The sequence below is a fragment of the Lissotriton helveticus genome, chromosome 7, assembly GCF_964261635.1.
Source record: "Lissotriton helveticus chromosome 7, aLisHel1.1, whole genome shotgun sequence".
NCBI lineage: Eukaryota > Metazoa > Chordata > Amphibia > Caudata > Salamandridae > Lissotriton > Lissotriton helveticus.
The window spans coordinates 1,943,117,183-1,943,139,804 of record NC_136068.1 but is presented as its reverse complement, the minus strand read 5'-3'; the positions used below and the strand labels follow the sequence as shown (position 1 = coordinate 1,943,139,804).

Here is a 22,622-nt window from a genome sequence, read left to right as displayed (position 1 = left end):
AGCTGGCAGTGCAGTACTTTACCAAGCACACACACCACCAGCCATCAGTGCACAATTTCTACAGGCAGTCACGGCCATCAGTACATGCATCGATTGTTACACATCCACAATTAAGTATTGTAGCAATCTCAGTATGGTACACTTTAGTTTTAAACATATTCATGTAAAAACACAGCATGCCACCATTGCTACAATTACAATCTAACACACATAATTCCACTACACACCACATTAACACACTCCATAACACTTAGCAAAAATACATTACCAATTACAATGCCATTAGCTCAAACTCAAATAAATCCGAGCCCGATTGCATTTCTAATGCTTGTTATATTAGTAGCAGACCTCTTTTTGTTTCTAGGGAGGAATGTATTCTTTTTTCAGTTTGGGTCATAGGAGGGCGCCATCTTCCTAACATCATTGGATAACATCCTAGTGTTGACTCAATTATCAACACAGGAGTTCAAGAAGAGCCTTCCATTGTTCTGCTGTTTTGTCAATTATGAACTGCTTTTGACAAGGTGGACCACAGAGGGTTATGGTGGAAACTGACCACCTGGAGGATTCCACCCAAATTATTAAACACCACTATATGAAGACCCTTGGGTTCAGGTCAAAACAAGTTCCAGCACAGTGACCTCTAAAATTCCTACAATCAACGGGCTTAAACAAGGCTGCGTATTGACCCCCCCTCCTGTTTAATCTTTATTCCGCAGGCATGGGGCCGCTCTTGAAGGTGCCAGCTTAGTATCTCCAAGGCCTGGTAGGGCGAGACTCCTAGTTCTGCAATATGCAGATGAGACAGTAATAATGGACCACACTACAGTTGGCCTCCAGAGAGCCCTACATGCGCTGGAACGCTTCAACCAGGACAACCGTCTACTGGTTAATCCGGGGAAGCCAAGGTAGTTGTGTTTGGGAAATGCAAAAGGCAAGCCCACTGGCATCTGGGAAAACTGCAAATTGGTACTGTAACAGCCTACAGCTACCGCAGGGTCTGGTTCTCAGAAAGGGCCAACTCAAACATCCACTGAAAACATCTTATCAATAAGGTCAACAATGTCATCCATTTATTGAAACAACTGAGCCATCATCTGTTAAGTCCATCAGCTGAGCCAATACTGAGTGTCTTAAAAGCAAAATTAATACCTACCATCTGGCTTTTCCAGGAGCACAGGTTTTAATTACAATGTAGGCCAAGGCATATAAATGAATGTTGCTCATTGCGGCAAGCCAGGAAATCAATGCAGATACTGGAGCCTGGCCTTGGGAGGCCAGATCTAACATGCCAGGGGGATCTAATAAAGCTTTACCTCAGGACCTTGAGGGCACCAGCAAACACACTTAGATGGTCAGTTTTCGAGGAGGCAGGTTCCTTCTGGCATGCCAGCCTTGGCCAGGCTATAACCATCCTGAGGATAGAAGTAGGAAGTCTGCTAGTACCTGATATTCCTCTATCCGCCTGAAAAAAAACAGTGAACAAGCAGGTGCGGGAAACATTTTTCGCACAAGATATTGAAACTCTTCGCCCTACTCCATTACAGAACCACTGGACAAAACATACATTCTTGGAAAAGCTCAACATCTATTACACAAGGCTTTGACAATACTCTACATGAAACTAATCACGCTACACATCAGATTTTAGCCCAGCGTGGGCATGTAAGGGGGAAAACACGGAGTGCAGACCATGTTCCTTCCTCTAGGAATCTTGGCTCCATCTCCTGTGCAGTAGCCCCAAATTGAATAACGAGCGTGTGTCTTCTTTGCTCGATACTCATCAAAAAGGGGGTTAGTACCTATAGGGAGGCTTTGGTCCTGTCCTTTTTTTAAACGAATCAACAAAAAGAAACTTAGCAAGACTGGGGAAATGTATGCACTCAATCAGGTTTGCTATTAATGAGGCGTTACAAACTGATGCTATCCCTCCGACAGCTTAATGACCACACATTTTTATTTAAAGTTTAACTTACCAAACCAGACTTTCATAGCTCAGCATCCATTTGTCTCCTCACACAAGCAGTTATAAGCAATTCTGAAAATGTGTGCAAGTGAGCCATGGGCTCAAGGCTGATCACAAGGATAAAGACATTGAAGGGTGGGGGTGGGGGGGTCATTTTAAACAATGTTTTACTGTAATGATTTTAATTAATCGAACAGTTAATAAATAGTCACGTCATTTGAATTTGCGGCGTTGGCTCCAGGTGTGGGCCACCACCCCTGATTTTTGGGGACCCCCTCAAGTATGTTTCTTAAACAGACTTTAATCCAGAGCAAGAAAAGAATCACCAAAGCAGGAAAGAAGGAAGAGAAAGGAAAGGCAGGAAGCAGGGATAAAAAAAACTTGCAGAAGTGAGATAAAGACGCAGCAGGTTCCTGGTCGTGGATTGATGCAAGAGGTGGAATTGGAGCTATGCACGTTCGGTACTCCCCGACCTTCATTAGAGCGGGCTTCAGAGCCCTGGCACTTTTTCAAAATTATATTTTTACCACAAATTAGGCGCTGGCTATCTGGCCCCATCTTTGGAACATTTGGATGCCAACCCATCTGCCACAGGCCACACTGCAGTGCAAGGGTCATGTGTATCTGGGGCAGGCCTTTCAATGGTGTTTGTTGTTATTTATGGCCACCATGAAATTCATAAAACCCGAGAAAACAAAAGGAGACAAAGATGCCCAGCAGACGAGAAACCCTGCTTTCTGTAAAACTAAAATACGCAACTGTTTCCCCCGGAGGGGCTGGCACCACCTGTGTCACATCATGAGGGGTCTCATCCTCAGCAGAGGGCCCCATCCTGGGGGGTCACATCCTCCCCAGAGGGCCCCATCCTGGGGGTTCACATCCTCCCCAGAGGGCCCCATCCTGGGGGGGGTCACATCCTCAGCAGAGGACCCCATCCTGGGGGTCATATTCTCCCCAGAGGGCCCCATCCGGGGGGGTCACATCCTCAGCAGAGGGCCCCACCCTGGGGGTTCACATCCTCCCCAGAGGGCCCCATCCTGGGGGGGGGGGGTCACATCCTAGGGGTTACATCCTCAGCAGAGGGCCCCATCCTCCCCAGAGGACCCCATCTTGGGGGTCATATCCTCCCAAGAGGGCCCCATCCTGGGGGTCATATCCTCCCATGAGGGCCCCATCCTGGGGGGTCACATCCTCCCCAGAGGGCCGCGTCCTGGGGGGGGGGGTCACATCCTCCCCAGAGGGACCCATCCTGGGGGGTCCTACCCTCAGCAGAGGGCCCCATCCTGGGGGGTCACATCCTCCCCAGAGGGCCCCATCCTGGGGGGTCACATCCTCCCCAGAGGGCCCCATCCTGGGGGGTCACATCCTCCCCAGAGGGCCCCATCCTGGGGGGTCACATCCTCCCCAGAGGGCCCCATCCTGGGGGGTCACATCCTCACCAGAGGGCCCCATCCTGGGGGGTCACATCCTCACCAGAGGGCCCCATCCTGGGGGGGGGTCACATCCTCAGCAGAGGGCCCCATCCTGGGGGGGGGTCACATCCTCAGCAGAGGGCCCCATCCTGGGGGTCACATCCTCACCAGAGGGCCCCATCCTGGGGGGGGGTCACATCCTCAGCAGAGGGCCCCATCCTGGGGGTCAGCACTTCAGTGACCCGATGATCTTTGAGATATTTTGGATATATTGATTCCGCACTCACCGTCTGCGGACGGGGGGGGGGGCAAAATTCATGCGGAAAACTTATTACGAGCCCCCCAGGACCAATTATCAAAGAAAAGAGAAGCGAGGACTTTTGACAGGAAACGAGTGGGACCGGAAGTCAGGCAACATGTGGACGGAAGTGAGACAACAGGTGGACGGAAATGGGGCAACATTTGGACGGAAGTGAGGCAGCAGGTGGACCGGAAGTGAGGCAACAGGTGGACGGAAGTGAGGCAACAGGTGGACCGGAAGTGAGGCAGCAGGTGGACGGAAGAGGCAATGAATGAGACGGGAAGAGCGTCAATGATGAGGCGGCGGCGCCCGGGATCAGAGCAGGCGTCGCGTGGGACCGGAAGAGCAGCAGCACTGGGGGAGGCCAGAAAACGCGCAACTTAAACCGGAAGACAAACAACTCGGAGACCGGAAGACAGGCAAGTCTTTGGACCGGAAAATGAAGCACTCAGAGACCGGAAGACAGGCAAGTCTTAGGACCGGAAAATAGACAACTTCAGACCGGAAGACAGGCACTGGTGATAAACCGGTTTGTCAGGGAATATCTACAGAGGCTTCTGGAGCCAGGACCGGGACCCCGAGCAGAGGAAACAAGAGCACGAGGCTGGAAGGTGAGGGCAGGGGTCATTGACACCGGAAGTGGTCGCGGCCTGGAGGGAGCAGGGGAGGTCAGGGGTCATGAGCAAAGAGGTGACGCAGCCTCGTGGTGTGATGATGTAACAATGGTTACACAATGAAACAGCCTTGTTGTGTAATGATGTAACAATGGTTGCACAATGACACAGCCAAGTTGTGTAATGATGTAACAATGGTTACACAATGAAACAGCCTCGTTGTGTAATGATGTAACAATGGTTACACAATGAAACAGCCTCGTTGTGTAATGATGTAACAATGGTTACACAATGACACCGACTTGTTGTGTAATGATGTAACAATGGTTACAAAATGACACCGACTTGTTGTGTAATGATGTAACAATGGTTACACAATGACACAGCCTTGTTGTGTAATGATGTAACAATGGTTACACAATGAAACAGCCTCGTTGTGTAATGATGTAACAATGGTTACAAAATGACACCGACTTGTTGTGTAATGATGTAACAATGGTTACACAATGACACAGCCTTGTTGTGTAATGATGTAACAATGGTTACACAATGACACAGCCTTGTTGTGTAATGATGTAACAATGGTTACACAATGAAACAGCCTCGTTGTGTAATGATGTAACAATGGTTACACAATGACACAGCCTGTTGTGTAATGATGTAACAATGGTTACAAAATGACACAGCCTTGTTGTGTAATGATGTAACAATGGTTACACAATGACACGGCCTTGTTGTGTAATGATGTAACAATGGTTACAAAATGACAGCCACTTTGTGTAATGATGTAACAATGGTTACACAATGAAACAGCCTCGTTGTGTAATGATGTAACAATGGTTACACAATGACACAGCCTTGTTGTGTAATGATGTAACAATGGTTACACAATGAAACAGCCTCGTTGTGTAATGATGTAACAATGGTTACACAATGACACAGCCGCGTTGTGTAATGATGTAACAATGGTTACAAAATGACACAGCCTTGTTGTGTAATGATGTAACAATGGTTACACAATGACACAGCCTTGTTGTGTAATGATGTAACAATGGTTACACAATGACACAGCCTTGTTGTGTAATGATGTAACAATGGTTACACAATGAAACAGCCTCGTTGTGTAATGATGTAACAATGGTTACACAATGAAACAGCCTCGTTGTGTAATGATGTAACAATGGTTACACAATGACACAGCCTTGTTGTGTAATGATGTAACAATGGTTACACAATGAAACAGCCTCGTTGTGTAATGATGTAACAATGGTTACACAATGAAACAGCCTTGTTGTGTAATGATGTAACAATGGTTGCACAATGACACAGCCAAGTTGTGTAATGATGTAACAATGGTTACACAATGACACAGCCAAGTTGTGTAATGATGTAACAATGGTTACACAATGAAACAGCCTCATTGTGAAATGATGTAACAATGGTTACACAATGAAACAGCCTCGTTGTGTAATGATGTAACAATGGTTACACAATGACACAGCCTTGTTGTGTAATGATGTAACAATGGTTACAAAATGACACCGACTTGTTGTGTAATGATGTAACAATGGTTACACAATGACACAGCCTTGTTGTGTAATGATGTAACAATGGTTACACAATGAAACAGCCTCGTTGTGTAATGATGTAACAATGGTTACACAATGACACAGCCTGTTGTGTAATGATGTAACAATGGTTACAAAATGACACAGCCTTGTTGTGTAATGATGTAACAATGGTTACACAATGACACGGCCTTGTTGTGTAATGATGTAACAATGGTTACAAAATGACAGCCACTTTGTGTAATGATGTAACAATGGTTACACAATGAAACAGCCTCGTTGTGTAATGATGTAACAATGGTTACACAATGACACAGCCTTGTTGTGTAATGATGTAACAATGGTTACACAATGAAACAGCCTCGTTGTGTAATGATGTAACAATGGTTACACAATGACACAGCCGCGTTGTGTAATGATGTAACAATGGTTACAAAATGACACAGCCACGGTGTGTAATGGTGTAACAATGGTTACAAAATGACACAGCCTTGTTGTGTAATGATGTAACAATGGTTACAAAATGACACAGCCTTGTTGTGTAATGATGTAACAATGGTTACACAATGACACAGCCTTGTTGTGTAATGATGTAACAATGGTTACAAAATGACACAGCCTCGTGGTGTAATGATGTAACAATGGTTGCACAATGACACAGCCGCGTTGTGTAATGATGTAACAATGGTTGCACAATGACACAGCCTCATGGTGTAATGATGTAACAATGGTTACAAAATGACACAGCCACGTTGTGTAATGATGTAACAATGGTTACAAAATGACACAGCCTCGTGGTGTAATGATGTAACAATGGTTGCACAATGACACAGCCGCGTTGTGTAATGATGTAACAATGGTTGCACAATGACACAGCCTCATGGTGTAATGATGTAACAATGGTTATAAAATGACACAGCCGCTTTGTGTAATGATGTAACAATGGTTACAAAATGACACAGCCTCGTTGTGTAATGATGTAACAATGGTTACACAATGACACAGCCTCGTTGTGTAATGATGTAACAATGGTTGCACAATGACACAGCCACGTTGTGTAATGATGTAACAATGGTTGCAGAATGACAGCCACGTTGTGTAATGATGTAACAATGGTTACACAATGACACAGCCTCGTTGTGTAATGATGTAACAATGGTTACATAATGACACAGTCGCGTTGTGTAATGATGTAACAATGGTTGCACAATGACACAGCCTCGTGGTGTAATGATGTAACAATGGTTACAAAATGAAACAGCCTCGTTGTGTAATGATGTAACAATGGTTGCACAATGACACAGCCGCGTTGTGTAATGATGTAACAATGGTTACTAAATGACACAGCCTCGTGGTGTAATGATGTAACAATGGTTGCACAATGACACAGCCTTGTTGTGTAATGATGTAACAATGGTTACAAAATGACACAGCCTCGTTGTGTAATGATGTAACAATGGTTACACAATGAAGGGTGTTTCCGTAGTCCAGTCGGCTTGTGACTAGTGCATGGGTGACCGTCTTTCTTGTTTCGGTGGGGATCCAACTGAAGATTTTTTTGAGCATACGTAGGATGTTGAAGCATGGTGATGAGACGGCGTTGATTTGTCTGGTCATCGAGAGGGAGGAGTCCAGGATGAAGCCCAGGTTGCGTGCGTGGTCCGTTGGTATGGGTGCGTTTCCCAGGGCCGGTGGCCACCATGAGTCGTCCCAGGCGGAGGGGGATGATCCTAAGATGAGGACTTCTGTTTTGTCCGAGTTTCAGTTTTAAACGGCTGTTCTTCATCCACTCGGCTACTTCTTTCATCCCTTCGTGTAGGTTGGTTTTGGCGGTGTTTGGGTCTTTGGTGAGGGAAAGGATCAGTTGGGTGTCGTCTGCGTAGGAGATTATGTTGAGGTTGTGTTGGCGCGCGATGGATGCGAGTGGACTCATGTATACGTTGAAGAGAGTGGGACTGAGTGATGATCCTTGTGGTAAGCCGCATATGACTTCGGTGGCCTCTGATCTAAAAGGGGGGAGGCGGACTCTCCGGGTTCTTCCGGCGAGGAAAGAGATGATCCAGTCCAATGCTTTTCCTTGTATTCCGACGTTGCTGAGGCGTTGTATAAGGGTGCTATGACAGACTGTGTCGAAGGCTGCGGAGAGGTCAAGTAGGATGAGGGCAGCTGTTTCTCCGTTGTCCAGTAGAGTTCGAATGTCGTCTGTTGCTGCGATGAGGGCGGTCTCGGTGCTGTGTTTGGCTCGGAAGCCTGACTGTGAAGGGTCGAGGGATTTGTTGGATTCAAGGAAGGCGGTGAGCTGACTGTTGACGGCTTTCTCGATGACTTTGGCAGGGAATGGGAGGAGCGAAATGGGGCGGTAGTTCTTAAGTTCAGTGGGGTCTGCTGTGGGTTTCTTCAGGAGGGCGCTGAGTTCGGCATGTTTCCAGCTTTCCGGGAAGGTAGCGGAGTTGAGGGAGCAGTTGATGATGTCTCGGAGATGGGGTGCGATAATGGAGTCTGCTTTGTTGAAAATGTGGTGGGGACATGGGTCGGTTGGCGATCCTGAGTGGATGGAGTTCATCAGGCGGATGGTGTCTTCAGTTGTGATTGGTTTCCAGGCGCAAAGGTTGTTGGAGGGGGGTTTTAGTTCGGAGGTGGGTGGGTTGGACTGGTCTCCAAAGCTGTTATGTATGTCAGCGATTTTGTTGTGGAAGAACGAGGCTAGAGAGTCGCAGTGGTCTTGGGAGGGAGTGATGTCGTTGGTGCCGGCGGTGGGGTTGGTGAACTCTTTGACGATGTTGAATAGTTCTTTGCTGTTGTGGGCGTTGTTGTCGAGTCGATCCTTGAATGCTGATTTCTTGGTGGATCGGATCAGTTGGTGGTGTTTGCGGGTGGCGTTCTTGAAGGTGGCCAGGTTGTCAGTGGTTGGGTATTTTCGCCAGGCTTTCTCGAGGGTGCGACAGATCTTCTTGGATTTCTTAAGGTCATCATCGAACCAGGGGGCTTTTTTGCTACCTTGCTTGATTTGATGGTTTTTCAAGGGTGCTAATTCGTCAGCGCTGTGGGTGATCCATTGTGTGAGGTTGGTGGCTGCTTGGTTTGGGTCCGATGATTTGGCAGGAGGGTTTTGGTGAAGCGATGTGATGATCTGGTCGGTGGTAATTTTGTTCCAGTTTCTGCGGGGAATTGGTTGTGGGTCGTAGTCTTTTTGTAGTTGAAGTGAACGCAGCTGTGGTCAGTCCAATGGAGAGCTGTGGTGTGATTGAAGGAGATGTGCTTGCTGGAGGTGAAGATTGGGTCGAGCGTGTGCCCGGCATAGTGGGTGGGGGTGTCCACAAGTTGTTTGAGTCCGAGATTGGCGAGGTTGTCCAGAAGGGTGGTGGTGTTACTGTCGTTGTTCTTTTCCAGGTGGAAGTTGAGGTCTCCCTGTAGAATGTAGTCCTCGGAGGGGAGGGCGTGTGGGCTGATGAAGTCAGTGATGTCTTCGCTGAATTGTGTGCAGGGTCCTGGTGGTCTGTAGATGAGGGTGCCTCTGAGTGTGGTCTTGGGGTCGGTGTGGATCTGGAAGTGAAGGTGTTCGGCGGCTGCGAGGGTATCGTCAGAGCTGGTTGTGATGCGGATGGTGTTCTTATGGACGATGGCGATGCCTCCTCCTGTTTGGTTGATGCGGTGTTTTCGGATGATCTTGTAGCCGTCCGGGATGGCTATGGCGATGCCGGGCGTTGATGAGGCGTTCATCCAGGTTTCTGTAAGAAAGTCGACGTCTGGCGATGTGGTGTCTAGTAGGTTCCAAAGTTCAATGGCGTGTCTGTGGACCGAGCGGGTGTTGAGCAGGATGCACTTCAGGTGGTTAGTGTCGGAGCTCTGTTTGGAGTTTGTGGATTTGGTGTGGGTTCTGGTGTAGTCGAACTTGCAGGAGTGGCAGGTGAAGGGTCCATGGGTGTGTCCTGGGGCGGCTTGGTAGCAGTTTGGGAGACGGCCAGGGTTAAGTGCTGAGAGGGTAGCGGCGTCGTACGTTATGCGGGTGGAGTGGATTTTGCGAGGGCCAGGGGGTTTGGCGCTGGGCGCGGACGGGCGTAGACGGGCTTACTTTTGGCGCGCCTTCGGCGCGCATGGGGCGCGTCCGCTGCTCGTGAACGCTGCGCGAAAGTGCATCTGTCATAAGTGGATAGTGAAAGGGGGCGGAGTGAGGGAGGAGCAGCTGGGAGGCGGGAGCGGGGTGGAGAGACGGGCTAGGAGGCACAACAACAACAAAATGGCAGCAGAAAACAAAAGCGAAACAGGACGAGATTGGGGCACAGTGAGGAGTATAGCTATGGGCAGTGGCACTGGCACAATCAGTCACTAATTAATTTACCAATTAATGCGAGCAATGCAATGGTAGTAATGGGCAATAGAGCGCTACGATGATAGTCAGGCACAACAATTTATAAATGCAGTGCGAGCACAGCGCTATGATATTTGTCAAGCACAACAACTTTTAAGGCAATGCGAGCACCGCGCTATGATAATAGTCAGGCACAACAGTTTTTAAAGGTAATGCGAGCACACAGTTACGATGATAATCAGGCACAAAGTCAAGCACAGCAGCTTTTAAGGCAATGCGAGTACAGCGCTACTATGATAATCAGGCACAAAAGCTATGAAAAGCAATGCAGCAGTGAGCAATTTATCGCTAAGAAACTCAAGTGGCCAGGGAGCGTGTGGGAGCGACCGCTTCTGAACGAGTCAGGACGGTCACAGCGCTTCAGCAGACGGGACGGTCCTGAACTACCAGTGGGAGGGAGGAGCAGCTGGGAGGCGGGAGCGGGGTGGAGAGACGGGCTAGGAGGCACAACAACAACAAAATGGCAGCAGAAAACTAAAAGCGAAACAGGACGAGATTGGGGCACAGTGAGGAGTATAGCTATGGGCAGTGGCACTGGCACAATCAGTCACTAATTAATTTACCAATTAATGCGAGCAATGCAATGGTAGTAATGGGCAATAGAGCGCTACGATGATAGTCAGGCACAACAATTTATAAAGGCAGTGCGAGCACAGCGCTATGATATTAGTCAAGCACAACAACTTTTAAGGCAATGCGAGCACCGCGCTATGATAATAGTCAGGCACAACAGTTTTTAAAGGTAATGCGAGCACACAGTTACGATGATAATCAGGCACAAAGTCAAGCACAGCAGCTTTTAAGGCAATGCGAGTACAGCGCTGCTATGATAATCAGGCACAAAAGCTATGAAAAGCAATGCAGCAGTGAGCAATTTATCGCTAAGATACTCAAGTGGCCTGGGAGCGTATGGGAGCGACCGCTTCTGAACGAGTCAGGACGGTTTGCGATCAGCAACATCAAGTTGCCAATCGCGAGCCTGGGAAATAAACCTCCCAGCGAGATTCTCTACGCGGGGAGGTCAGGTTTCTCATTGCGAGTGGTCGCGTATGCTTGTGACCGCTTGCGATGAAAAACTACCAGTACGCTTTGAGAAAGCTGCCGCTCGAGTAGAAATCTACTCGAGCGGTAGATAACGACCACTTGCACTGTGCAAGATGCAGTTTGCACTGCTTGCACAGTGCAGACAAACATCCGGCACTGTGCGAACAGCATTTTGCACAGTGCACTATGCAGTTCGCATAGCTAGTCGTAGTGCGAAGTTCACTTCGCGCAGCTGCGCGTAGCGCTACTTCGCGAACTACACCCAGGGTTATTTCTCACCTGATCTTTCTGTACTATGTTGCCCCCAAATGGGGATGTAAATAGGGTATGTGGAATGCTGTGTTCGGGTTTGCTGTGTATTTTGCAATATTTTAAATTGTGTAATGTTATTTGTTTACAGTGGTTATCATACCACCTTGTTTCATGTGAAGTAAATTTGATACGCCCTAACCCAAGAAGTTGAGCCTGTTGCCTTTGTGGGTGGAGAGAGGACCGCACAGTGTGTAAGGGTGGTTGACCCCATCTCCATTGAACGAGTGAGCATACTATAACAGGATGTTGAGGCTGTGCAGGGACTCGAACCTGGCTCCAAACTCCTCAAATTGGCAGCTCTGGCTATGAGGCCACATCCTCTCCCCGTTTGCTTTTCTTGGTGTTCAGAGACAGTTGCCATTCCTCCCCATCAAAGTGTTTCTTATTCTTGAGATTTGCCTTCTGAGGGATTGTACTAAAATCAAGAAGCTTGTGTGTTATATTGCCGGCGAGAAACCGCGTTTGTGTTTGATATAGCGCAGGGTCACGTCACTGTTAAGTGAATCTGACCTGGCCTTACATAGGCATGGACTATTATAAAAGCCTGCTGCTCATGCCCTGTGCGGGACTCGAGCTCCAGTCCAACCACGGTTTCAAGCCGCTTGTGTTTAGTGCATGGACATACCATTCACCCTCTCTTCAGCCCAGCAACGGTGGGAGTAAGTTTCACAAAATCATCTGCATGCACATACTTGTTTTCATTTTTTTCGCAGTTTCCACCGCACACACTAGAAACGATGAATCTATGCACTTCACAAAAAAGAAAAACAAGCATTGGCATAGCCTATAGGTCTCGCCTTTGGAACCTTTTAAGTGTTTAGCTAGAGCTATTGGCTATGCCAATGTGTTAAAGTTATGTTGTAGAAAAGTGCGGCTGCTGTCTAGCATACTAAATATTGTAATAAAGAAAACCAATAACAATGTGTTGGTTCCTCTGGTCCACTTCGTCAATGGAGACCCTGACATTAACCTTCTGGCTTCTGCTTATGGTACAGTACACTGGTGTACATTAGTGTAAAAATTGGTGTAGATAATATTATTATATTTGCCTTTATATTGTGCACAGCTACTCAAGGAGTGTCCCAGCGCATACCCTACTGAGAGTCTAGGAGGACCAGAAAGTTTATTTAAAGAGCAAGGTTTTCAGTTTCTTTTTAAAATCGTCAAACCATATCCCCAAGTTTTTTACCAATCCGCCCTCAATCAGTGGCTGGGGGGATATTCATCTGGCCAAAGAGAGAGACACAACTGCGAAGGGAAATTCCCAAAGAGAAGAATCTCCGTCTTGTTCTCGTTACATTTCAGTTTGGCCTTCGCTAGCCAACAAAATACTGCAGTGAGGCAAGCCTTGACGTGCGCAGTTTGCTTCGCTCCCTTTGTTCCAGGAGAAGAGCAGCTGAGTATCATCTGCATATGAGACTACTTTGGCTCTGAGTTTGTCCGCTAACTGAATTAGTAGGGACATGTAGATATTAAACAAGAGGGGACTCAGTACAGGGTCCTTAGGCACCCCAGTGTCAAGTTTTGGGGGGGGGGGAGAGGGGGGGGCTGAATGAGGAGGGATCCAGATGTGATAGGTTTCTGTCTTCCATATCGGATATGAGCCATTTCCAGGCTTAACCGTCTATATTTATTTAGTGTATTTATAGAGCGCAGAAACCTGTCACCCAAAGGGCATCCTGGCGCTTTGATCAAGAAACCGTACACTTTAACCGCTCAGGCCGTTTTTGGAAATAAGTGTGTTTTTAACGCTTTCCTAAACGGAAAATAGTCCTTGTGACTCCTCAAGGAGAGTGGCAGGGAGTTCCAAAGTTTGGCCGCTGCAACGCTGAAGGAGCGGCCACCCATCCTCACTCTATGAAACCTCGAAACCACAAGAAGTTGCGCCGATGAAGAGCGGAGGGGCCTCGAAGCAAAATACCACACAAACATGTTTTGCAGAGGAATAGGGCCCTGTTGGTGTACAGCTTTAAACACCAAGCAAGCAGCTTTGTACTGTACCCGCAAATCTACCGGGAGCCAATGTAGATCTCGTAGGGCAAGAGTAGAGGAGCTGGACCTAGGGCGGGAGAGAGCCAGCTTAGCGGCCATGTTCTGCACCCGCTGTAACTTCCCCGTCAGATTTTTTGGGGCCTCCAGAAGCAGCCCGTTACAGTAGTCGAGACGACTTAGTATGGTCCCACGAACTACTTCCGGCCTGACTTGAGCGGGGAGAAGGGGAAGAACTTTGCGTAACATGCGCAGCAGCATCATACACGTAGCAGTAGTTTTATTGACGTGTATGTCAAGCTGTAGGTTAGGGCCAAAGATCACCCCCAGGTTACGGGCTGATTCCGCCGCCACCACTGGCTCGAGGAAGGTACTAGGCTAAAAGTTCTCTGGAAGTGCCCGTGGAATCCGGTCGATGGAACAATGGAGCACCTCCGTCTTGGAGCTATTAAATTGTAGGGAGTTAGCTCGTAACCAGTCCGCTGTAGCTGCCATGCAGCGATGGAAAGTATCCAGCGAAACCGCATTGTTCCCTTCCAGAGAGAAGACCAGCTGGGTGTCATCGGCATAATTAAATGCCGAGACACCGAAAGATTTTATTAGCTGGACTAGAGGGCGAAGGTACAGGTTGAACAATATAGGGCTGATGGCCGAGCCCTGTGGAACCCCCTGTCCTACACTCCTTGGCACAGAGCTAAATGGCGGGAGTGAAACCAACTGTTGCCTGCCACCAAGATAGGATATCAGCCAGTCTCTAGCCCCCTCAGTGACCCCGCACCTACCAATTACTCGTAACGGGATGAGGTGGAGGGCATGTGGCACTGTGTCGAAAGCTGCCGATAAATCCAGTAGAATCCATGCCGCCCTGCCCCCGTTGTCTGGAGTATCCCTCATGGCTTCAGATATTTCAGTTGGCGCCGATTCAGTTCTATGGAGGGCCCTGAAGATTGATTGAGCCGGGTGAAGGGGCTGATTCGGCTCAACGAACCTTGATAATTCACCTGCTTCTCAAGAACCGTAGCCACTTAGCGAAATAGGCCGATAGTCAGAAGGCAGAGAAGGATTCAATGAGAGTTTTTTAAGCAAAGGGTATGATCCTGGCCTCGTTCCACCCACAGGGTACCTTAGCAGAGGTTAAAGATAGGTTGAACAGTATGTTGACTACTGGATTAATGACCTCCGCTCCTGCCGCAAGAAACGTAGGAGGGCAGGGATCGTTGGGAGAACCCGATTTAAGTGATTTTAGTGTGGAGAGAGAATCTTCCAAAGAAATAGCTTCAGCGCCTCTAATTTGGGCCCTGAGGCGACATTTCTTTTGAGAGAGGAGCTCACCTCCAACTCCAGGCTATCTGACTCGCCAAAATCGGCCTGAATAGTTCGAACCTTATCGGCAAAAAACTCTGCGAATTCATCGCACCGTTCCTGCAAAGCCACCTTGGGGAGGGTCTTGGCTTTTGGAGAGAGGAAGCTCTTAACAATCGCAAAAAGTTATTTGGCGTTATTGCCAGAACGGGCAATACTCTCCTCATAATAGAGGTTTTTAGCTCCAAAAATGGAGGCATAATAATTCTCTTGCAACCTTTTAAAGCTCTCTTTATCCTCTGGGCAAAATTGTTCCTCCGTTTGCGTTCTAGCTTCTTACAATGTTGCCTTTCCAGTTTTTGAGGTCCAGAAAAACAGGATTTAAAAGGGGTATTTCTTTCTCTCCCAAAGTGGCACGGAGGGGCGAGATGTTCAGCAACTTTCCTGAGCCGCCTACTACAGCTGAATGGTGTCTCCTCAGTGTCTCCCGACAACTTTGGGGCATATCTGTCTAGCTCCTTTTTAAACTCCAGGGGTCGATCTTATTAAAGGCTTTTCCCCGCTGCCTATTGACCCTGGTCGCCTGCTTCGGCTGACTCAGCGTTTGCCAAGCAAACTCGATCAGATTATGGTCTGACCAGATCACCGGAAGGGGGTCATCCATCAGTAATGCCTTATCCGAGCACACTGAGTCTAGGATATGACCTCCACGGTGAGTGGGTTTCACAACACATTGTATAAGGTGTGCTTGTTTCAAGACATCTAGAAACTCTAGTGTCCCCGGTTTCCGGTCCCCCATGATGATTTTAAAGCCCTCAGGGATAGCCATCTCAATCACCGGACTGGAGCTCTGAGTAGCTATGTTTCATTGATGAAAAGCAGATCTACAGCCTCCTCATCGAGCAAGTTAAAGATGTCCAGAGCATGTTTCCCAACGGAGTGCGCATTAATCAATGCTGCCTTAATCATGTGCTTATCTTGATTAGCTTGAGGCTGTGCACCTGGCTGTACCGGCAGCAGAGAGTCTGGGGCTAACCTGAAGTTACATTCTTTGCATTTCGGGTCATATACCTCCGCCAAGTCCCAGCTACCCTTGCCACAATGTATCGCTGGAGTGAGCTGGATAAGCTCTGTTCTGCTGTACTTTAATAAGGGCATGTCACTTTTACCCGCGATAAGGGCAGCGTGGCTGTCGCTTCCGGGACGCGGATGGGCGCAGACAGGCTTTGCTTCCGGGATGCGGATGGGTCCAGGCAGGCTTTGCTTCCGGGACGCTGATGGGCGCAGACAGGCTTTGCTTCCGGGGCGCGGATGGGCGCAGACAGGCTTTGCTTCCGGGATGCGGATGGGCCCAGACAGGCTTTGCTTCCGGGTGACGCGGATGGGCGCAGACAGGCTTTGCTTCCGGGACGCTGATGGGCGCAGACAGGCTTTGCTTCCGGGACGCGGATGGGTCCAGACAGGCTTTGCTTCCGGGTGACGCGGATGGGCGCAGACAGGCTTTGCTTGTGGGACGCGGATGGGCGCAGACTGGCTTTACTTCCGGGACGCTGATGGGCGCAGACAGGCTTTGCTTCCGGGACGCTGATGGGTGCAGACAGGTTTCGCTTCCGGGACGCTGATGGGCGCAGACAGGCTTGCCTTAGGCGCTCCTGCTGCACACATTCCCACAGCGAGTGTCTCTATCTGCATTCCCCCACGACGAATAGAGCACGCACAAACTCAAAATGGCCTTTTCTAGTCGTCCTCAACAGGAAGATTTCATCCACCCCGGGCGGGCTTGCTCACTCCTCTGAAAGCCCCAGAGCAGTTCAAATTCACAGTGTACAAGTGAAAGTTAAAAATGCACTGATACGCTCTGCACTAGACAGTTTGGCAAGAATTAGCAGAATGAAAAAAGTGGAAAAAACTGTCTTAAAACAGTTTAGTCACTTCAAAACAGTTTTGGCAACTTAAAATAGTGAAAGACAGAAGGTAGGAGCTGCGAAACTAACCAGCCAGATGCAAGGATACGCACACAGTGAGAGCAGAGCACAGTGCACAAAGGGGGCGGGGGGTTCAAAAGAAATACATGAGGAAGACAGCTTCAACACACATGTGCACACCCAAAACAAAAAAGGTCCTTAAAAGTGAGCAGTGGAAGAATACAGGTAATGGGGCCAGAATGCACTCACGTTGTATGTTTCTTTCCACCCCATGTTGCTTTCTCGCTCATTCTCTCCTGTCCTCTCCATGTTTTCTTCTCTGCTTGTTTGCTGCTCCAGCGACAACGTTGCTGTGTCTTACTCCTTGTTTCTCCTCCTGCTTGCATTTTCCAAAGGTGTAAAATAAATATTTCATGTAAGCCACCTCACAGGGGTGAGACAAGAGACACACGAGTGTGTGTGCGTGTTTGTGTGTATGCAATCATGTGTGTCTCGGTGTGCACACATGCTTAGTTATGTAGGTGTGTGTATGTGTGTTGTGCTTGTATATGTGTATGTATGTGTAAATGTAGCTTCTCTTGGTAATCCTGTATATGTATGTCCATGCTTGCTTATGTGCACAGCTGTGCGCGTCTGTGTTTGTATGTGCTTGTGCCTGCATGCGTATGTGTGCATGAGTGTGTCTGTGTGTGTGTATGTATGCTTGTGTGGTTGCATCTATCTGTGTATAGGGCTGCAAGTGGCCGTGTTTCCAAATATGTGCATGTTTGTGTGTGCATTTGTGTCTGTGTATGCATGTTTTTTTGCATCTGTGCTTGCATGTTTGTGCGTCTCTGTGCATCTGTTAATTTTGAAGGTTTTTCTTTTTATTGCACATTAAAGGCCCAGGGGGTTGATGAGAGCTCTTTACTAAGAACAATATCTGTGACAATAACTACTGGCAGGGAAAAGATGAATCTCATTAGTACCAGTTTAGTACTTGAATTCAACAATCGGCAACTGTACGGTGACGGATTAAACTTTGGAGAGACCATGGCAGTGCCCAGCACCAAGTGTCATGCATTTTTTTTGGGTTTCGTTTGAGCTACGATATGTTTGTTGTTGTGATCTGACATCATGCAGTAGGGTGTGGATTATGTGTCATGTTTGTGAAATACAGAGTCCTGTTTAAAATGTTCTGGCTTCAGGAGCCTATAATTCCATTGTTGTTGCTGTTTTTTTCCAGCCAGCATATTACTCTTGTCTCCCCTCCCTCATAACTTGTTCCGCTTTTTCTGTTTCTCCAGCGCCACAGGGTCATACGAAAGGCAATAGTGCTATGCAAATAACACCACTTCACTGTACACCAAAAACAGAAGTAAAAAACATTGTCGTTTTCAACACTAAGAGCTTTAGCTTTCACAAATGCGAGACCTGTTGCATTGCAAATGCTTGTTTTTAGTTGATTGCGTGTAGACCTGCAGCACAGCATAGTGGATGCTGTACAGCATGCCTTAAAATCAAGTTAAAAATCTCAAGACAAGACGAGACCTACTTGCTTTTCCAATGTTTTTTATCTTTTGTACGTGTCTCTTCTATTTTGTACTAACCTCTTTTCCTGTTTCTCCTTATTTCGTGCAGGGTTTCAAGATTGGACATCGGAAAAGAAACCTTTGAAAGACAAGACTAGAGGACTGGAGGGCCGAAGCAGGTGAGCTTGTGTGGAATGCAGACCTGGAGCCGGATTCCCACTCGCTTCTGAGGGGGACATCCAAGGGCCTGACCATGCCTTGGGTACGGTTCAAATGCAAGCGCACCCAAAATGCTACCTAATCTTGCAGTTTTTGGACATCTCACTGCAGTCTTGTGAGATTTCAGGACTGGACCCGCAAGACGCAGCGCGCTTGCTGAGGTGGGCATTCTTGTCTCGCTGTGTGTCTCCAGGTGCTGGGCAATAGAGGGAGTGACAGGAGAGAGAACATGTGTTAATTAGCATGGTCGGAGGAGCCCAGTGCTCCCTCGAGAGTGGGGTGCCGGACGTGGGGGTCGTGGTAGAGACATGTTAGTGAACATGAGCTCCCAACTCAACATGCGTGTGCAGCAGCAATAAATCATTGTCCAGCCAAATACTCACTTCTATGAAAAGAGAGAAGTTTTTTATTTCTACTGCTATCAACACAAAGGAAAAATACAAAATTCACAATCAACCACGCAGCATTCCTGAGGTCAGGGCTCTGGTGTTTCTGTGGCGGTCCCCTGTCCACTTTCTCCTTGCTCTAGGGATAGTGGTTATTCCTCATTCACTATTGGCAGTATCCAGTGTATGCCCACTGGTACTCCGTCTCAAGAGTCTACTCTAACTGTTCTAAAGCCAAAACTGTTCCAACACCGCAGCCTTATCTAGCAACCAGTTTCCCCGGGAGCCAACTGGCCCGAATTTTGTTTTACCTGCACCAGCAGACTTGGCGGGTGCTGAGTTCCTGAGCGTGCCACTTCTGGGGTTGTCGGACCGACAGCGACTGATCTTGGTGAGTTCACCTCTCTCGATCCAGACCGGCTGCACGTGCTGATCCCTAATCTCCCCACTCACTGTCGTACTCCTGCAGTGACCTGAGGTTCCTCATGGCTCCTTGTTGACAGTAAGTCTTTCAGTCTCTCCCTTTGACAGGGGGAAGGTGATGGGAAGTTTCTGTTGCTGGTCCCTCGTCCAGGGGTGGAGTGTGGTGGTTAAAGAAAAACCAAAGGGGATGATGGACGGAGCGTTGACAATACAAACACTCACCCCCAGTCAACTGATCTGGGTTTAATCCATCACCGTTCTTTAGCCCACTCCGCCACCCCAGTTCAGACATGGCCATATGCAAATCAGTCTGACCCTGTGCCTCATGGGAACAGTCCAGCCCGAACTGCCAAGCCATGTCTTCCCTGGACCGGAATCAAGCTTCCCAGGACCGGTTTCTGGCATTACAGCCGTCTTCAGCCGGGCTTGCTTGACTCCAGTGGCAAAGTGAGCAAGGGACTCACGTCTGAGCATACCCTGCCAACTTAGGGCGAACAAAGAAAAACCAAAGGTGGTGGTGGACGGAGCGTTGACAATACAAACACTCACCCCCAGTCAACTGATCTGGGTTTAATCCATCACCGTTCTTTAGCTCACTCCGCCACCCCAGTTCAGACATGGCGCCCTCACTCTTAATATACCCGGGGTCAGTCTGCCCTTCTGGTTAGTTCCTGTGAGCCCCTCTGGCATATGGGGTCACAGTGTCCATACTGTAAATGGCACCGACCCGTTCAGCACCGCGGTTGTCCACGCGCGGTAGAGACTCCTGGCATACAGGTTGCCAATTCTTTAGCTTTATTTGGGCTCCAGCCTGATCGGCACAGCATTCACTACGGCTCACTTCACATCGGCCACCCCTTGAAACACAGAGGTTGTCGACTTTATCATGCACACGGGAAACAACCTGATCGGTGCAACAGCCCCTTCCTCGCAACGAGAGAGTATATTTTACATGATTTCCCACTGTACTTCACTCCCTCCAATGCTCTCCTCTTCCTCACAGGGTTTTTGCAAGTAGGCAGGCACTGGTGCTCCAGGGAAGGTGGTTTTGAATTCCCCTGGGGTTGACTCCTCACCCAGCAGGGAGACTAGTAGGCCATGGCCCCTAGTCCTGGGCACAGGAACAAGTCCTGCCTAGCTCCCCTCCCCACACAGGCCACCTGGCTGCATGGCAGATGTCATTTTTTGAGGTTTCAAATTCCCTAACTCGCAGTCCATTTCCAGACGCCAAATGTGGTTTAGGGTCTGAGTCTTTGAAGCTGATGTTGTGGGGGAGGGGAGTGGAGATATGCTTCTTTTGAATTGTCCTCTCTGCTGCTTTTTCTTCCTCTTGAAAAGCAGTCGGTCACAGCAAGAGTGACTGCAGAGTTGATAGCCCACAACACAGACCACGGCAGTGACTAGAGTACACCCCGGGTGTCAGTGACAGTCATGTGTGTATTGAAAGGTTAGCTCTGGGCCCCCAGCCATACTCTTTGATTCTCTTATCAGACCCATCTCTTGCCCAGACCCATTCCCTGTGACCTCACTGAATCAAAGAGCACCCATTGAAGTGTACAGGGAAAGCCTGGCTCTCCTTCTCTCCAGCCTCGCCCAGCTCACAGGAATGCAGCAGCACACAAACATGTCTGGGGGATTTCTGTACCTCGTCGTGTTTTCACCATGCAGGCCTACCAAAATAGAACCAAAGGTCCTTCCTGCGTTGGACCATCCCCAGGCACACATACACCCAGTGCATGTATACAGTATACACACACTGAACAGTCCTGTTTCTTGTATATAATGTTCCTATCATAGGCACGCATACACCCAGCACATACATTTAACAGACCCCCCAGGATATAGCGGCATGGATTAGCAAATTTAGCGGCACAAAAATTGAAATTTAGTGGCACAAATATGGAAATTTAGCAGCAATTTTGCGGCATTTTATTTCGCCATTTTTCCTACAACAAACACAGATATCTTCGTTTTTTTAGTTATTTAACAACATGAAGCTATGTATATTTGGTTTATTTACAATGTAGACACTTTGTTTCCCTCGAAAAGCAAAAGACTGCCCGTCAGCAGCCCAGGGCAGCAAAACAGCATTACAGGCGTCCCGCGTTGCGTGCGGCAAGGCGGCGCTTTATAGCGCGGTGTCAGCGCCTCCCCAATGCAGCAGCTCAATTGGCACACCTTGCATAAAAAAAGGTTTGGATCTTTGTTGTTCCAGCCTGTCCTCGTCGCTCTCCTCTTTCCGCAGCAGTCCCTGAATATAGGCCGTGTATACAGCGCTATCTATCTCCAGCGCGTCTAGCCTCCGTCCCAGCCACTCCTGGAAGCCATGCGACTCCATTGCACACTGGGACAGTGCTCTGACTGCCGGCCAGCCTCGCCGCCTTTGCAGTGGACGACCTGTTGACAGCCACTGGAGCTGTACGAAGCCTATGCTTGGAGCTGTGGATGGCACGCTCCTCTAGTCTACAGGGCACAACAGGAAGGATCCTGTGGGATGTACGTAGCCGTGAGCTGTGGGTTGGTAGGAACTGCATGCTGTGTGAGATCAATGATGTTGATGCTGTTGTGATGTAGTGCTCGGAGCTGTAGGAAGCTGCGAACTACAGGATGCCTGGATTGCTGTGAGGTGCTGTGGGTGTTCGCATTGGGTGAGCTGTAGCGTGCCGTGGACTGCATGTTCTGTGAGCTGTCGGATTCCGAGAGCTGCGTCTGCCGGCGCTCAGAGGGCTTTGAGCAGGCGGATGCTGCGAGCTGCAGGATGTTGACGTTCTGAGCAACAGAATCAGATGTCCGTATCCCTGTCCTTCCGTATGATCTCCCCTCTCCCCTGAGCTGACACGAAATCACTTCAGACAACTCACAAGACACCATAGAGCAGGAGATCAGAGACGCCCCTCCTCCCCTCCCTGGCTGCGACACCCTGCCTCTCCCTCCGCCCAGGCATGTGTCTGATGCACGCAGGGTCAGGGGCAAGGTGCACTGCCCTCTCCAACAGCGAATTGTTCATTGTCTCCAGCAGAGATAAAGTTAATCTGAGGGAACGATCGCCCACAGCAGCGCCCCTCACTGCTCTGTCTTTCTGACATCTGACCCCCTATCACCGTCTGTATCTTCAAACACAGGACAGAGGGTCAACATTTCAGGACAAAATGTGAATAAATGTAAGTTTTCCAGGCACATCATAGGAAGTTGCGCGATACTATAGCCTTCAGCTTTCAGTACACGCACTTTTTTTACCGGATGTGTGACTGGGCTGGGGCCTCAAACTCAGCTGCACCCTA

General features: G+C 48.6%; 1 protein-coding gene across 8 annotated transcripts in view; it reads left to right on the top strand.

Moving 5' to 3' along the window:
- LOC144770953 (uncharacterized) overlaps positions 1-22,622 on the top strand; it is a 258,117-nt gene that overhangs the window by 196,487 nt on the left and 39,008 nt on the right. For 4 of the 8 annotated variants that reach the window (XR_013599069.1, XM_078655794.1, XM_078655795.1 and 1 more), the window contains exons 1-2: positions 3,942-4,290; positions 18,423-18,492. The gene's annotated coding sequence lies outside the window, so the exon portion shown is untranslated. Of the gene's footprint in view, positions 1-3,941; positions 4,370-18,422; positions 18,493-22,622 lie in introns of those variants that run through there. The other 4 variants (XR_013599070.1, XM_078655796.1, XM_078655793.1 and 1 more) reach the window with 2 other exon arrangements.